The 18400-nt window shown below is 30.7% G+C and overlaps 1 long non-coding RNA gene across 1 annotated transcript; it reads left to right on the top strand.

The window, feature by feature from the left end:
- The first annotated feature begins 14169 nt into the window (after nucleotides 1–14169).
- Nucleotides 14170–16759, top strand: LOC139503879 (uncharacterized). The gene is made up of 3 exons (XR_011659211.1): nucleotides 14170–14330; nucleotides 15174–15437; nucleotides 16616–16759. It is a non-coding gene; the product is annotated as an uncharacterized lncRNA (long non-coding RNA).
- The last annotated feature ends 1641 nt before the right edge of the window (nucleotides 16760–18400 follow it).

Here is an 18400-nt window from a genome sequence, read left to right as displayed (position 1 = left end):
TTATATTGGTTTCAGATTGTTTTAAAATTATCATGGCAGACTAAGTTTAACGTATTATAGTTCCGGGATCAATAACCAATCAAACATCAATGACAAAAGTGAAAGGACAAAAGTGATATTTCGATGTATCATATTGTAGCAATTTTTGAAAATGATAATTTCGAATGAAGGTATTTTATACATTTGAGAGTTCATTCTTCTGATACTTATACAAATGTACATTGGTGTGTGTGTTGTCTAGAATTGGTAAATGCAAACAAATATGAAAAACAATTGACTTATGCCAACAAGTACGTATTTAACAAAATATTATGACTGTCTTGCAAATGGTTATGCAATTTTCCAAATTAATTCAATAATTGTATTTCATTCACATTTTAAATATGTATGTTACAGTCTAAGCCATGCATGTACTGTACCACATAATTGTGGGATGTCCAGTTTACTTTTGTTTTGTGAAATGTTGTCTTCATATGCATTTATATAGTTGACAAATTTAAGTATGTTTGCAAATATGAACATGTTATATGTAAAAAAACGACCGAAATAAATCACAATTGCTCGATTGCGATATGTCTTTATAATAATAATTCTTCGTGCATTTATTCTATGATATTTTTAAAAGATACTTTTTATTGATGTCAAATGTGATACACATTTTGATTGTGCATGTTCAATTGAATACGTGTAGCAATAAAAACTATTATGACCGTATTGGGTCTATTTACTCTATCACCGTATTTATTAAATGCATGATTTAGGTCAATTTGTTTTTGAATATAGTACTAACAGGAAATACACACAATTTAAAAACAATTAATTGTATTTGATTTCTAAAAAATGGTATCCAGTTCGAATTATTCAATAGCAGAACACATTCTCCTCTTATAAATTCTAAAGCAATTATGAAAAAGAAGTGTTCCTCTTAAACAATTGAGAAAAAAAAACCCCCAAAAAACATTAATTACACTGAACCAATAGGATTAACCCTTTTACGTCTTCTTAGGTAATTTTTTTAAAGTAACCGCATCTCACTGTTATTTTTCTCTGTTATTTAACTTTTACAAATTCCTGTAATTTGTTTCGTTCTTATTTTAAGAGTTCAATGAGGATCAATGCAGAGAAGCGCGATATCAGTTGTTTTAAAACAAATCAAAAATTCAAAACGGAACTTAAGGACAATGAACTTGATAAACATGATGAAATCGATATATATACTTTTATATTTCCGGCATTAAACTGATTTATATAACTGGCATTTACAGAAACTGCTTTTTACATATTTAATTCACTATACTATATTTAATTGACTTATAATTTGAAAATATAATCAAAAAGTGCCGACAATATCAAAATTATCAGATCATTCTAATTATATGATTCCTTGGCAAACACGACATGCATAGTAATAAAAGTGTACACGTTCATGTGACTGACATATCTATACACATCTACAGAAGAAAGAAAGAAAGAAAGAAAAAAGTAAATCAACAAAGATACTAAAGAATACAACGACGAAAAAGGTTTATAAGTAAAATGATTTAAAATATGCACCTCAATTAATATAGGTTTCCTCAAATACGAAATTGATATTTTTTTGTGTCGTTCGTTTTTTTAAGAAAAACGTGTGGAGGGAGACAGCTATGAAACTAATTTCTAATATATTTATGTCACCTTACATGCTTTTTCTAACACACAATACTTATTCAAATACTGTTCTTTCTGTGTGATGTTAGGCAGGTTCCTTCGATTAATGCTTAATATTATGTCTAATTTGAACTAACTATTTATTGTTCTTGCTGTCTGTTATAATCAATCAGTTTTAACATGTCTACAGAAATAAATTCACGAATTATGCACTAGCTAACGGCTAAAATTTACCAAGGCCTGCTTTCTGTTTTTGTCTAGATATCTGATAAGAATACTACTGTGAACGCAAATGGTTATCTATACTTGATGTAAATAATCAACTTCCAATACAAATATGGTGAATATTAGTACAGACAATGTTTGGTCGACAACTATGGTTTCAAATACAACAGGTAATCTTTAAAAACAAATATCGACCTTTCATGTTTTTCTCTTGTTGGTATTTAAATATATATTTATATATTTTTTATGGAATGATGATGCGTTTTGCTTAATATGCTTATTCCTAATTCTCAAATGTTTTATGAGGTCATATTACATGTATTAAGCAGACATTGTATTTATTATATAACAGTTGATTGTTTTTTTTTTATATCGTCGTACTTCATTTGAAATAAGTAAACCAATTATACAAAACATGCATAATACTGATCTTTATAAAAATTATTTTCATTTACAAATCTTTTCTGAAACTACATATAGAGCAAGTGGTAATCCATAGTTATACCAGCGAAATAAAAATAACAATAACATGAGTTTGAAAAGAAGATCTTTAAGTATTATGTCTTGCAGTATGCATAATATGTTTTTGCCGAAAAAAACATTGTGGTCGTTGTTAATTGAAGAATGACACATTGTAAATTGAAAAATATATGTCGATATTTTAAAAACGATATTTTGAGAGAGAAAAATTTAGCAATAGTGATTTTCATCAATCATCTATAGTGTTTAACTGTCTCAAAATTCTATTTATAATGTATCATTAATTTTCCAAAGGAAATATGCGTTTGAACCTATTGCAGTACACTTTAAAATCAGTATTGTTGTCATAAAAACTTTAAAAATTGCATTTAAATATTGTCGTTTGTGTCCAATTTTATTTCACTGTAAATAATGCAAAGTCTTGTTTAAAAATTGTTATGTTATATTTTCAGTAGTGAATTCGACATTTCCAGTCATACACGCTTATATGATCAGTGTATCAGCTGCTCTGCTGTTCGTTTTGCTAGCAGCAGCTTTTGTAAGTTGTGTACGTATAAAAAGACAACGATTTAGGCGAGAATCTAAAAAGTGTAGCGACAAAAGTAACCGCAGATCGGTTTCTGAGAGACCAATGAGTAACGCTATGAAACTGAAAAGAGTGTCGTGTATGTCTTCTTCGAGCGCAAGTCGGATATCCCCACAACGAACACAGCATCAGCCCATTGAAGTGTAGAGCTAATGAAACTGGACTGTTGATTTTAGAGATTTAAAGGATTGGCTTCTCTATTGAATTTTACAGACTATCGTACAAATTATGACAGATTCGGATCGGCTTATCTTAAAACTTCATGTTGTTCCAACTGTGATATTGTTGCTGGTACGAAGTGTTTGGTCGATCTGACAGTAAAACCGGACTATTTAGATCCTCATGACTTATCTTTTAAGCTAATCATTCATTTATGATATGTTGATTTTGTATAAAGCAAGCCGGTTTTTCGATTTGAAATAGATATTAATATATGCATTTTTAACATAAAACTATGTACTGTTTTAATTAAATTCTTTAAATATAGTAATGCAATTCATAAATGACAATAATGATCGAAAAGTAGTGATTAAAAACAATTGAAACAAACATAAATATTCAAACAGCTTGAAGTTAACGATTTGAATGACAACACTATAAAAGTGTGACATGTAACTAAGGAGGTGAACCTTTTTACCTATTTATCATTTATTCCTGCTCTATATGTTCTGCTGTATGAGCTTTTGATTTTGCCATTTGATCAGGGACTTTCCGTCTAGAATTTTTCTCGGCGTTCGGTATTAGTTTTATTTTTACTTTTTACTTTTAGGCTAGGTTTAAACCATTCAAACAATGTAATCATAGCACTTTCAAAGTGGAGATACAATACTCATGTATGACACCATGAAATACTTCCTGTGTCCATATTGAGATAGAACGATGTAGTACTGACAAACAATTGTAAACTATCGAAATTTCGTACTACATATGTATAGGGAGAGAGAGCATTAACTATCTCTATTTTTATCAAAAATTAGCCTAAAACCAATTATGACAATTCATTGAAGCCTAATCAAGAGACATTCTTAACTGAATGATAAACGCGAGAATTGGAGTTCGTTGTTACGAAACCATTAAGTTCACAATAAATACTTAAAAATCAGTACTCTTGAAATTGGTGTAGCAATAATATAAACAAGCTTAACATTCAACTTACTTTAATATGATGTTGCCTTAAATACGCATTGCATTCGCTGGTTACCGTTCATCATACATCCTTATCATTATCTTAACCGCATGACGTGATACTACAATGTGACGTCATGTACATATCAAACGAAATGCGATAGATTCAAAAGGGTATTCAAACTCAACAATCGAAAACAAAGTGGTAATACCATAAGCAACGAGAATTCAAACAACAGTTGAAAAAACTGAGGGCTCCTGACTTGGTACAGTTGCAATGTCATGTTTTTTCTGCTTCACCCCTGGGAACTTTGTTATACATAATGTTATAATATCTGTTCCTGTCGGAACACATATTCCATAAATTTTATTCAGCCAAGAACTCATACTGTTATATTTGTTTCAATGGAAATACTATATCATAATTACATGTCTTATTACGTGACAACACTTAAACATGAATAAGGTGTCGGGGGATAGCATGATTGCTGGCGCTGAATTATCCTCAATAAAAAGCAAAAAACTACAAAACAAAAACACAAACCGGACATGCTAGGGAACTTATGCATCTCACAAGACTAGAAAGACACAAATCACAGACTGTTTAGTACTCACAATCACTGGTAACTAGTTCAAAGCAAATAACAACGTTGCATAACTCATGCGTCTTAGATTAGTATAAAGGAGAGAAATAAATCTTCTGTGAAGATTATTTCACATTTGACCAATTAATAACCTATAAAACTAAGTTTATGTTTAGTCAAAATAATTATAACATAAACACATAATTTTTTTCATTTCCCAAACAAATATCTTCCTGATAAAGTACAAGAGGAAATCAATTTGATTGATAGATCCGGAAATTTAGTATTAATATATTAATGTTAAAATTCAAATTGGTAGATTATATTCATTTAAGCTTTTAAAAATAATATTCAGGATATATGTAAGTACACCAATACCCGTGAGCTTATGTACTTCAACTATATCTTTAAAATGAAATTTCTTATTTTGCGTCTATTATAGTATTAAAAAGATTAATCTAATCCTGAATTTTATCAACAGAAGAACAGATGCATTGCTGTTGTTAATCCGTTTTTGTCTCGTTACAATATATACAAATGTAGTTACTTGTCATAAATGTACGAGAAGCATTGGGTTGTGAAATGAATCTGAACAAACATACCAAACAGATTGGTCTGGATTGCCTATTAAAAGCTGCATAAAAAAGAACAATTCATGAATGTTGTGTGTTCGAAACAAGTGATATTAAACACAAAGTTCTGGTTCTTACAAAAAGCAATATAAGGACTACGTTTTTTTTTTCAATCTGTATATTTTTCGAGAAACAAAAAAAATATAATTCTAATTGCAAATAAAATTATCCTCAAAGTACATTGGATATTACCTTTGACGCAGAGTATATGTTGACGACTTGTGATTTGTATTCTGTAATTTAAAAACAACTACGGTCAAACAATTTGTTAAGGTATGAAGGGTAGATTTATTGAGTGATTTGTAAACAAAAATAAAAATGGCGACACATGAATATTCAATAAAATATGTCGTTTTTTTAGAATAACTGTCCTATTGTTTCTTATTTAAAATTTAATCATTAACATATGTTATTTTCACTTTTCACAAAATAGCATTTTTTTTTCAATTATTTATATTTTTTAAAAACTCACCAAAACATGATCATGATGATATTGACTACATTTTTATAATATTAACGTGAAATAGTATATTCTTACAACATGTGTAATATATAGTGTGTGTTAATAAACCTATTTTTCTATATAGCCTGTGCCAGTTTGCAAACAGTAGATAAGATAGCAGGATGGCAACAATGTGTTTATGCTGTTCAAGGCAATTCGTTGAAAATGCAATAAGCAATTCGTTAGATGTTGAAAACTGTACAAATTCAAACGGTAAATTTAATATCATATCAATGTTGATAAACTGATCATTGTTGGAGCGGAGATGTGAAGATTCTTTGGTTTGTATATGTTGTAGGTCAAATATAATAGTTTGTGGCATTTATTTTATCTAAACCATTTCGTGCTGTTAGTATCTTTATTTACTTTTATTTCATGACTGAAGATGTATAAAAGAATAATGCAATTCAATATTTTGTGCTTTTTGAAAGGATTTTTTTAATTTCGCTCATTATTCTTCAATCCGATGATGATTTTGATGATTTTGATTTTTTCAGAAGCCGACATGACACTGCCATACATTCGAGAAGTACTTAAAGATACAATCATGGCTTTTGGTATCATGTTGATGACATATTTAACTGCGTTCATTACATATAAGGCATTCACAATATATTGTCAAAGATTCAACATACATACTACAAAGTACAAGAAACTTATTACTGCCTAGATACCGACAGGAGATCATGGTACGAGTTTATCCAGCATTCTGCTGTCGATACTGATGTGTTACAATGAAGAAATGTATTTACTATTTTGAATAAACACTGGTTTTCGACTTTTTTTAATATTGATGTTTAATACCTAGCAGAAAACACCAAAGACACTGGTAGTCATTTCAAACATATCTGTTGTGTTTATTTACAAGTTAATTACTGTTGATTGGTTGGTTATCATTCAGAGTCAATACAAAGGTCTTACTTTTTAAGACAACTTACACTTTGTATTTAGCCATTGTGTATACATAACCACGCAAAAAAAATAGTTTTACTTTTAAGGAAATGTTCAAAGGAGTAAGTACAGTAAGACCCCTTTTTGGCCCCAAAATATAGCAGTTTTACAAAATTGTTAAAATGTATACTTTTAGTTATTTATTGGACAGTAGAATGCTTCTGCTACATAAATATGGGCTGTTTTTGACAATACTATGTACATATATCGAGTACTAGCACCATTAAGTCATGCTAAATTACTGAAATCTTCACAATTCTAGCATTTTGGTGTAATTTTACACGGTTTCCGTGTAAATCGAAAGTGGCCGCATTGGTGTTCATCCAAAATATTTAAATGTAAATTGTATTTGATGATAATACATAACATATATAAAGGTTTAGGATGAAAACGGATGCGGTCACCTTCATTTTTGACAAAAACCATGTTAAAAGTGACATTTTTCAGCATATTTGGTAGATTTTTCATATTTGAGCTTGAATCGGAGCGATTTTAATGACTAAATTAGTTAAAATCTTTCACATAAATTAATTGAATCAAATTAAATAGACACTTAAGTAATTAAAAAGTGGTCAACATCTTTCGTCAGATAAACCTGAAATTTGAGGCCAACATCGGTCCCTACTCCTTTGAACAAAGACATATAATTCATGTGTAAGAATGCTTATCAAAATTAAAAGACAAAAACCTCCTGCGCTTTGTCAATAAATTATTACTGCTTGAGGTACTACTTTTGGTATATCCAATCTATAGACAACGTGGTCAGCTCTAACCTTAAATATGGACAATTCTTTATGGAGGGGGTCTTCAATTCTTTTGACAGCTTCTGAAATACTACGTTTTCACCTTTTTAAACTGGATTAAATCACTACTTAACTTTTAAATTCATGACAACATTTTTTGACAATGTTGTTTCATCCCCCTACTTGCTATTTGAGGCATACAACTTGTAGAAATACATAAGACATGTTTAAAATTATTATATATAGAAAGATCAAGTAATGCGATATCTGCCCTATGAACTTTATTCGTAGACAACAAAACACAAGGGACGATAAGAAAGGGTCGACAAATATAAGGAGGACATTAAAACTCATGGATCTAAAATGAACTGACAACGCCATGGCTTAAAAAAGACAAACAGACAATTAATTATACACAAGACGCAACATAAAAAACAAAGATTAGTAAAAAAAGGAATCAAACAAAAAACTAGGGGTAAGATCTGGTACTCGGGAAGGGTAAGCAGATCATGCTCCTTATGTGGCACATGTCGTGTTGCTCATATTATGACAAACCCGGTAAATAGTATAATTCGTTAGGTGACGTTCATGGAAAGAGAAGGGATTGTAGTTACGACATTAGGAACATATCCGATATCATCTGTGAAACGAATATTCTCTAACGGTCAACCAACTCGTTATTGCGTCCGTAAGATTTACAAAAGAATTATTGTGTTCCCGGACCATATCTGATTGTAATTCTAAATGAATACATTAATATCGATATACTCCAAGACCTTACATTGAATTGAATGATTATGTATTACACTTCTAGAAGCATAATAACAACATCATGAACATCTGAGTAAATTTTACATTTTGAAATGAGATTTTGTTCTCCATAATGGCGTCAATTTTGTAATTCTATTACGAACGAGTCCAAATGGAGGATACACAAATCAATTAGAACATGTAAAATTTGAAGATACAATAAATCAAGTTGTATCATTAAACCTAACCCACATACCATAGGTACAAAGAAAAAGTGTGTCTGTTAAAAAGTTTTCAATAGCCCCATTTTCGAAATTCTTAGTTGGAATTTAGTGTATTTTCCGTCAATATCTAGAATTGCTAAACATAATGCAATCTCATTAGTAAGGGAAAGTGCAATGGCTCAACTTCTTTGTAGACATTTTTCTCTAATTCTAATCTGAAATAAAATTGGTGTGAGTATTGTAACTACACAAAGGATGTTATGTGTCAAAAGGGTTTTCTTAGACCATGTATTACGGAACAATCAGACTAACAATCAAGCTAGAAAGCACAGACAAGATAAAGAAAAACAAATGGGAAGAAACAGAAGTAACCATTTACTCTTTTTTACATAACGAGATCAAATATGTAGAAACCAAATTTAAAACAATATTTGGTTTGTTCTTTCGCAATGCATGTGATATTTGCAGAGAAAACGTTTGAATATTTAGATGTTAAAAGAAGAGATTAATTCCGTATTCAATACATTTGAATTTAAGGATACTCCTACACTGACAGTAAAGGACGAGTCAAAGAGAACAAATCCATTGTTTTAAGTTTTAATTGAATATATACTCAAGTTTGTAATTTTGTCAGATTTTATGGACTTTCACGGTATTTGTGTAAATTTATAATTTGTAACATTTACATTTGGTATATACAATATAAAGAATAATTTCTACATAGATAAGAAGCACACTAATTAAGGACCAGCAGTTTTCTATAACCGTGAACTCTATGTAACCTATTTCCTTACAATGAAAGTAGGATAACCGAAAAGAAATATACTGCTTTCTTAATGTTCTGTTCAGCAAACTTCATTGTGTCGCGAATATAAGGCGGCATTTTTTCCTTCTTGAAAGATGTAAGTTATATTTAACAAACATTAAATTGATATTATAAAGGTCCAAACATTATATCCGACACAGGATACCACAGCTTATCATCTAACAATTTTCTTAATATACTGTTGCTGCTCATGAGGACGCTTTCAAAACAAGAGTTCCAATTGGTGAAGTTGAAATACCCTGTTATTAAATTAACAGACGCAATCACGAGTTGATTTCATTTAGTATACGCCTGTTTAATGCACATGTCACGTTTATTTTTTTATATGTTCTGTTATGATATAGGACCTTCTGCTAATTCAGAAATGTTTGAGTGCATCTATTACTGTGATATTTAAAAAATAATCGGTTCTCAACTTAAATTTGTAATTCACATATGCTAAAAGAGAAGTTTTGGTCAATTTTTGAATTTCTAAGGTAAAATTGTGTATTCTACTAAATTCGTTAATGTCCAGAAAAAATGTTACGGCCATGTTCCATATTCGTAATATTTATACTATTTTGCATTTGTTTAAGTATCAACATATGCTCGTTTTACAAAAAAAAATCATACTGTTTCATTTATTTCTATGAATAGCAGATGCTGCATAATGGATTCTGTTGGTTATCAGTGATTATGAATGCTCTCTGGGTTATGTTAATAACTTTTGTAATTGTTAAATTGTTTTGTATAAAAAGCACTTCTTATATCTGTGTATAGCATGTTTAAAAAAAGAATGTGCGGATAATGAAGAAAATCAAAATTGCATCTTCACCTTTGATAGATGCTGATGTAATTCTTTTAATTTCATACTGAATAGCCCAACGTTTGGGTGATGGCTTCAAATTATTTTTAGATGATGACATCCCATCACATTGGAATGATGACATCATATCAGTTTGGATGCTAGCATGCCAAAATATTGGGACTCTGGCATCCAAATATTTCTGGATGCTGGCATCCCAAAATATTCAGATGCTTGCATCCCAAGATATCTGGATGCTCGCACCCCAAAATATCCTGATGCTGGCAACCCAACATATATATCCCTACAGACGGTATTTATTCACCTAATTCCTAAGACTTTGATGTGTTGAATGCACATGAAAACAATCTAGTAAACATGACAAAATAAATACTGAGGAATGCCGGGAAGATTAAATTTGTTTTGTCTTTGTTCTTGTCCAGTGGCCAATTTAATGCATATTGAAAATGTGAAATCATGAGTCAGAGAGTGAAATATACACTTGATCAACATACTGAATCTGATTTGTAAAGTGCTAGTTCACCATGTGAATGCTGATGTCAACAATTTCATATTCATAAAACTATGTCAATGTACTAAGTTGCCATTAATTGGCCAATTTTAATGTTATTTTTCTGACTTTGATGACCGTTATGTAAGACATGTATACATGTTATTGACTATTGTGGTATCGAGACAATACCTTTATATATGGTGACATCAAGACTACAATTTTCAAGTCTGATATGCTCATATTTCGAATGGTCATACAATTAAACTTTTGAAAGTAAGCTTAATGCAATAGCCTGCTGCAATGATATCAAGTTTAGTAGCTCCCAAGGCTTTCAGACATCAACTTGACATTTTTTTTACTGGACAAGATTCTTTTCTTACAGGACAATCACACATATCATTTGGACAAAATTAATTTTAATAAACCGATTTTTTACTGGTCTCTGCCCAATGACAATCAACCTTGTGAATGTCTGATAACTAAGTCAGCCAGGACATACACTCTACAAAACGGATTAGTGACTGCACCTTTATTAAGATGCTAAATATGAGGTGTGTTATATGTAAGCCTGCATAATAATTTTATTTTGTGTCTATGACAAACCCAATTGGCATTCAATGTATAAATTAAGGAGATTTGTTTTCCGCAATTGCCTGTAAACAATAAAACATGTACCACAATGCAATATTTAAACAAAATCGATTATCGATACTTGTGCACAGTGTCTTAGAGCTGTACGTAATTGATATTGTCAGTTTCTATGTATATATCTTCCAATGCGTCGGTAAATCATGTCAAGATCTTCTAGTACTTGAGTCTTTAATTTCATTAACAAAACTAACAGTTTCTTTATTACTATCATTATTAAACTGGTATCTTTTTTTTCTGGATTTTAAATATTCAATATTTGATATTCATATAATCAAATCAGTTACACGATATGAAACTTTCTAACTTTCTATTATCATTTAATTTATTGCTAGTAATCTGAAATCAGCTGGAATCACAAATGATCTAGTGATGTTTGGATTATTCGTCGTCTGAGTTAACTATAACTATAAAGTGTTACGATACAATAACACACATCACATGAATAGTAACCAAAAAGGTGCAGCCACTTCTTTATCAGCAATAATTGTTCGTTGTAACATCACAACACTAGGGAACAGAAAGCAAATATTCATGTATAATGTCATAATGATCTAGTATTTAATTTAAAGATTGCTTTCTCACTCGTGGTTAACCCTTCCCCACGAGAAAACGCATTAATATTTGAAGAAAACCTTCATTTAAACTTCTTTAAACTAAAGTTTTCCACACCAATATATGTCGAATGTTTATGTGTAGTCGTTAAAAAGTATTAAAAACACATTTGAAGCACTAATTCAATTGAATCTTTGTGGAACAACATCACGATCCATCCAATATGAAAGGGATAAAGTTTGCAATTTCATCAAAGTTTTTTTTTTGAGAAATGCATCCTACATGTATTTAGCGATTTTTATGAAATTTCATTCCCATCTAACCGTGTATTCGGTTAACACCTTATTTTTTTTGGATTTTTTTTAGCCTTGTCTTTGAACACAAAACTCGTGTACCGATATTACTTTTTCCTTAATTTTCGTTTTTTCCGCAATGAGCAGTCTACCTACCTGTATGTATAGCATTCTATTGCGTACATGTTTCTGTTATATTAAACTGACAAAAGAAAACTCTTTCGTCCTTCCTCTTGCAACCATGACCACTTCGCCGATTTTAAACATTTTTTTAAAATGACGTCATGCGGGTAGGAATTGCCGCAATTAGCACAAAAAATAGTGGAAGCACTTTCAGTATTAAACATTATAAAAATTAAAAATAAGAGAATATTAAAAGGGTTATCTGTTTTCTTTACTTTTCAAACATTGTTTATATTGGTATAAGTGATTCTTAAGAATTGATTTCTTATCATGTTACAGTCTCTGCAGGAATCTCTACGTATGATGGATAATCACATCTTCCGTTTAACATTTCTTATTGATAATAAAACCAAGGGGTCCCAGTATTCATTGTATTATACTCTAAATTGACCACTGACAAACATTACACATGTATACGCAAATGAAAACTAGCCTTACCAACAATAGAACATTAAGCCTTCTTCACATGAAAACAAGAAGACGTGACTTGTTAATCAATGTGTTCAGTCTAAATGCTATGTTGTTCTACTTCAATTTTTCCAGTCTGATCACCTGCATAATAATGACTTTATTATAAACCAGCACAAAACTTTAAAACTCATCATAGATTCCAACATTAAAAGTATCTTTACTTGGCGAAAAAAACATATCTACAAAAGACTTATCAGTTAAGTTCTTATAAAAAAAAGTTCAAGAGGTTAAATTATGTGTCGAAGTTGAAGAGCAAACTAAGTGATTAGAAAATATTGTTTCCTGTTTTTATTCAAATACATTGTCATTTGTGTACATGTTTTCCAAACAATTGATACATTATCAATAAAGACAAGGAAATCGTACGTATTCATAGAACAAGCATAAATATGTGATACTTGTATATTCATGCAGCTATCGTCTCTGCCAAATTATATATGTCGTATGTTTTCTTTGCTTCTTTATGATTCAATGTACTCAAACCTATAGGCACAAACATGTGGATTAGTTCAGCAGTTATAATATTTCAGTTTGGACTTGCTGTAAATTTAAGTGGAGATCACATTTGCCACGGCCCTATAATCGGGTGAGTACTTTGTTCGTTTTTCTTTCAGGTTTTCAAAAGACGAAGGGAGACTGCTTTTTAATTACGAATACTTCCATAGTATTACAAATTAGATATTATGCATATGTCTACAGTACGCTGACTCTGTTAAGTCATGGTTATGTATATACAATGTTCTATTCTAATTCGCCAGCTCAAACGAATATAAACTATTTAATAAACAAAACAACACATTCATAGGATTAGTGTGCCTACAGGCCTTTAATATCAATTACATTCTCAATACTGCAAACTAAAGTTCTTCACTATAATTGCAGGCAAATACACTACCAATAAAATTATATAATAGAATACAGTTACACAATCATGTGACTAATACCATTGATGAATATCTTAACTGTTAATGTCGATGCTTCATTTGTTTGGCAGACGTTCCAGCATCTTTTTCCACCATAGTACCTATGCATACTGTTGTGATGATTTCCATGAAGTGAATGGCCTATGTAAAGGTACGCATATGAAAATCTGTACTTGAGACAAATACTTATGTATTGTTTGGATGTGTCATTGAAATATATTCAACTATCCCGGTATAGTAGAATTAATTGGACTAACACAAGTACAAAAAATGTTACTCATACAAACTAAGTGAATAAATCAATACAGTTAAAGGCTTACATTATCAAGTATTTATGTATAAAGTTTACTTCATTTGCATTCATCTGGTAATTACTGTTGCAAGCATTGATAATGACACAATAATGAAACGGCAATACGATTTTAGACGAATTTGAAATCTGGTGTGTGTCGACTAATACTGGGACTTTTGATGGGTATTCATGTTATGTAATACTTGTAGAATACATTTCGTACTTAGGTTGTCCGGCTGGTCAATATGGACGAAAATGTAAACTGTCTTGTCCGGATGATCACTACGGCTTTAGATGTCAATACAGATGTAATTGTCTCAATGACGGAGTGTGTCATAAAGTAAACGGGTGTGTCTGCAATGACGGTTTCTCAGGAGATTCGTGCGAGAAAAGTATGTATAGATAATTGTCGATGTTGTATATAATCTTGATAGACCCAACTGTTTTCGTGTTTTGTGATTTTTTGCTTTTTTTCATATCACAATTGAAAGCTGAACTCCGTTTTCTGTATTCGAAGCAAAGGTTAATAAACATGCTCAACATAATTGAATGTATCTGCACAACATTTTTCTCAATTCCAATTTGAATGGTTGTAGTATTACATATTACACGTGTTAACTAAATGGAGTTTATACAAATATATATAACATTGTCTTCAATTATTTGTATAGTATTCATATAATTTTTATTACAAATTATATAACAAACAAAACAATTAACTCACACGTGTTAATTTGGTATTTTCGTAATTGATACCGGTGTTTGATTATGCACATACATGTATATATGGTGTCTATATTTTAAACGTGAAACAGTTGTCCGCTTAACGTTATTTCTGGTAAATTAATTTAAATATGTTTTAACTCTACGAATGAAAAAGGTTCAATTGTAATTTTATTGATTATATTTCGTTTAAACGCAAATGTCTAGTCGTACATTGTCGTATGTGACTATACATGAAATCTTAACAGGAAATGTTATGCATGCATTAAACATGTTAAACAAACACATATTTGTAATCTCAAATTTCCTTAGATAACTTGGTATCCAAAATAATTCAAAAGTCATCATTGATTAGTAAATTTGACTTGTGAATACCATAAACATGATTAAATAAACACATCATAGATACCAGGACTAAATTTTATATATACGCCAGACGCGCGTCTCGTCTACAAAAGACTCATCAGTGACTCATTAGTAACATATATTCAAAATCATTAGCATTTTTCAAGTTAAAGCGTGTCTTTCTGGTAAATTTGGTAACAGATGTCAACAGATGTGCAACTGTTCTGCTGGATTTACGTGTGATTCGGAAACAGGAAAATGTGTTTGTCCGACCAAGGAATTATGCTACCATGACAGTACCACTAAATCGAATGTAAAAGGTGTCAAAACTACATCATTTATCAAGGATATTACAAGTGAAGCTCTTTTCCAAAGCGTAACTAAAACATACGATGGTGCAGTAGCAGACAACAGATCGAATTATAGAACAGGTATGTCGCATTAAAGCATGACTTGTTTGGCGATTGCTAGCAAAGGTCATTGAGCACCAACAACAAAATTGTCATTGTTGTTAACTATAAGAAACATATAACAGATAGCTAAAAGGGCAAACTATAAGTTCGTTAAAGTTGTGGTCTAACTCATCGCATAATATTGACTATATCAAAAAGTATAAATAATGTACACAAAAAGGAGTTTGCCATCAGTTGATAACCTATGAATGATTAATGTTGAAAATGAGTAAAAACGAAAAACAGGATCTGTTGTTTTGTGTCATATCTTACAATGAAACTGTTCTCAGAATAAAAATAGGGGAAAATGATAGATTCTAAGTCATAGTTTAATACTTTTTCTTTTTGAAATTAATATACTCATTTAAATATAGTGTGAATCAGGAAGTGCAAAGAACATGATTACTTATATGTGCGACAAGCTTGCCTTTATTGTTTACCTTTTACATGTATATATATAATTACGAGATCATGCTTTAGATACATGTAGCGCGAAGTAATGCATTTATTGCGGACAATTATTTGAAAATTTTAATATTTATACTCATTTTTCGTTAAAAGGATGTTAAAATGTTTTAGGTTGCAGACAGAAAGTCTGTGTTCTTTTTTGTCTGTAAAGACAATTTGTCTACAACCAAGCTGATATATAGTATAACGCAACCAAAACAGTACTTAAAATACACAAACGATTGTGGGCTTCATTTAATAAGCCACACGCCAGTTTTGTTTACCCAAAACTCACCCCGAAATAGTGCTGAATTCGAAACAAATGAATGCACTAATGCAATCGATGTACGTTCAAGAGCTTTTAAACTAGCACTTCTGAAATAATACAAAATTCGTGTATGATATTCTTATATAGAAGGTTTGAAACCTCAGCTTTTTGATAATTTTAAGTTGGTGAACAATATACATTATAGATTAAACATTTCAAGTATCTCAACAAAAAAGTGATGACTCCTAAGCAATGATTGCACTGACGCATATAGCATGTTTAGTTAATATGTTTCCTTATATAGGTAGAAGATCTGATATAAGTGCCTATGGGAGAACTTTACAACTAAGTAACAATTTGTAAAAGTAAACCATATGTTTGTTTTTTGTTAAACTTGTAGTGAACAATCACATTTTCATATAAAATCATTTTCCTATTTTAGGTAAAGGACAGGTTGCCTGTGAACCATTAGTTATATATAACATCGTGATTGTATGTGCGCTTGTGCTTACCTGGCTACTGTTTATACTATATAGAGTGAACAAAACATTATCGAACAAACGAGATCCAAAAATGCAGCGGAACAAGGATCAGGAAAACCATGTGTAAATTGCTAGAAAAAGCATTGCAACGAGATAAAAAAAAAGAAAAAAGAAAATAGGATTGAGGAAAGTGATGCAATAATTCACTTAAAGAAGTCACCTTGCTTTTGTTTTGTCAAACAAAACTTTAAAAATATCGCTGATGTAATAGTCACTTGCAAGTGAATAATTCGACCTTATTGAATTTGTATTAATGTGAACATCAGAAAATGTAAACACCACGTTATAAAATTCTATTTATTTGAAGCTCTTTTCTATATTTACATTGATCAAGAACGCTAAAAGCCAAATATTTGAAAGCAAGGGATTTATAAGAACTGAAACCATTGGAGAGCAATACGACCAAAAGTTACTTGATTCATGTTAAGCCAACTTTGCTTGAGGAGGTTGAAAGCTTTGGGTTCTTTTTTTCATTTCAAAATTATTAAAAGGATAATTTAGGAAAGGATCGTTTTAAAACTTGTCACTACCGAAGTACTTACAACTTAGCTGATGATATCATTGGGGACAACTAGTCTATACTTAGAGGTATCGATCCAGTGATGAACATAATAAAAACAGCCCGTTGTTTTAACACCAGTTTCTTTAACAAAATATTTTTTTTAATGACACCAGTTTCTTTTTTTGGTGGGGTTCGAGTTGCTTAGTTTTTATTTTTCTATGTTATTTTTATTTACTATTGTTTCTTTATGATTCCAAAATTTATAAACAGACAAATTTAGAAACGATTATCAGAAATAATGTCTATACCCAAGTGCTGACTACTGAGCTAATGATACCGCTGGGAACTCTGCCCACCAGTCGAGGTATCGACCCAGTGATGTATGATAATGAAAATAATTGGATTTATTTCGGTAATCTGTTTAACAGAACTTCGTTTATACATTCGTGATAAAGGAACATATATATCAGCAATGTACTATTGTTGCCTATATTTATTTTATTGGTTTTGTATCAACATTTTATCATATATCAAATTTATTTGTACAATGTGTAATCACTTGAGTTAATATTGGTTCTGATTGAGTTAAGTCATTTCAATGAATGTTATACAGTGCGTATTTCTATGTTGGTATGTAACACTATTGATACAGATAAGGGTAGAGGTTGGTACCTATTTAAACGTTTAAACCCGCTGCATTTGTTTGTACATGTCCCTAGTCAGGAATCTGATGTTCAGTAGTTGTCGTGTATTGATGTAGTTCCGTATTTTGACCTGTACTGGTTTACATATACAAATTGTGACTTGGATGGAAGGACAAACTGAAGACAAAGTTATATGTGATAGCTCACGGTTTCATGTTATAAATGCATATGTTTACGTAGTTACTCTAAACGATTGTTACAATATTGACATCTTACAGATATAAAAACAAAGAGAGGACATGAAATTAAAAGAAAATCTTTGATTTATTAAAAAGAAAAAAAACTCAACGTTTAAGTTAAAAAAAATGCAACTATCAGTTTCTTAAATATAGATTAGTAAGGTAGGTTTGGTTGAATACTAACACATCATTATAGGCCAGAAAGAAAGTTTGGTTGAGTGCTAACACATCATTACTCTGAATACAAACACACAGTCGTATAAGCAGGAATATCATTGAATAAGAGTGTTCGATTTCTAA

This window comes from Mytilus edulis, chromosome 14 (assembly GCF_963676685.1).
Source record: "Mytilus edulis chromosome 14, xbMytEdul2.2, whole genome shotgun sequence".
Classification (NCBI taxonomy): Eukaryota; Metazoa; Mollusca; class Bivalvia; order Mytilida; family Mytilidae; genus Mytilus; species Mytilus edulis.
The sequence above is the reverse complement of the archived record's forward strand: the minus strand, read 5'-3'. Positions and strand labels throughout refer to the sequence as shown.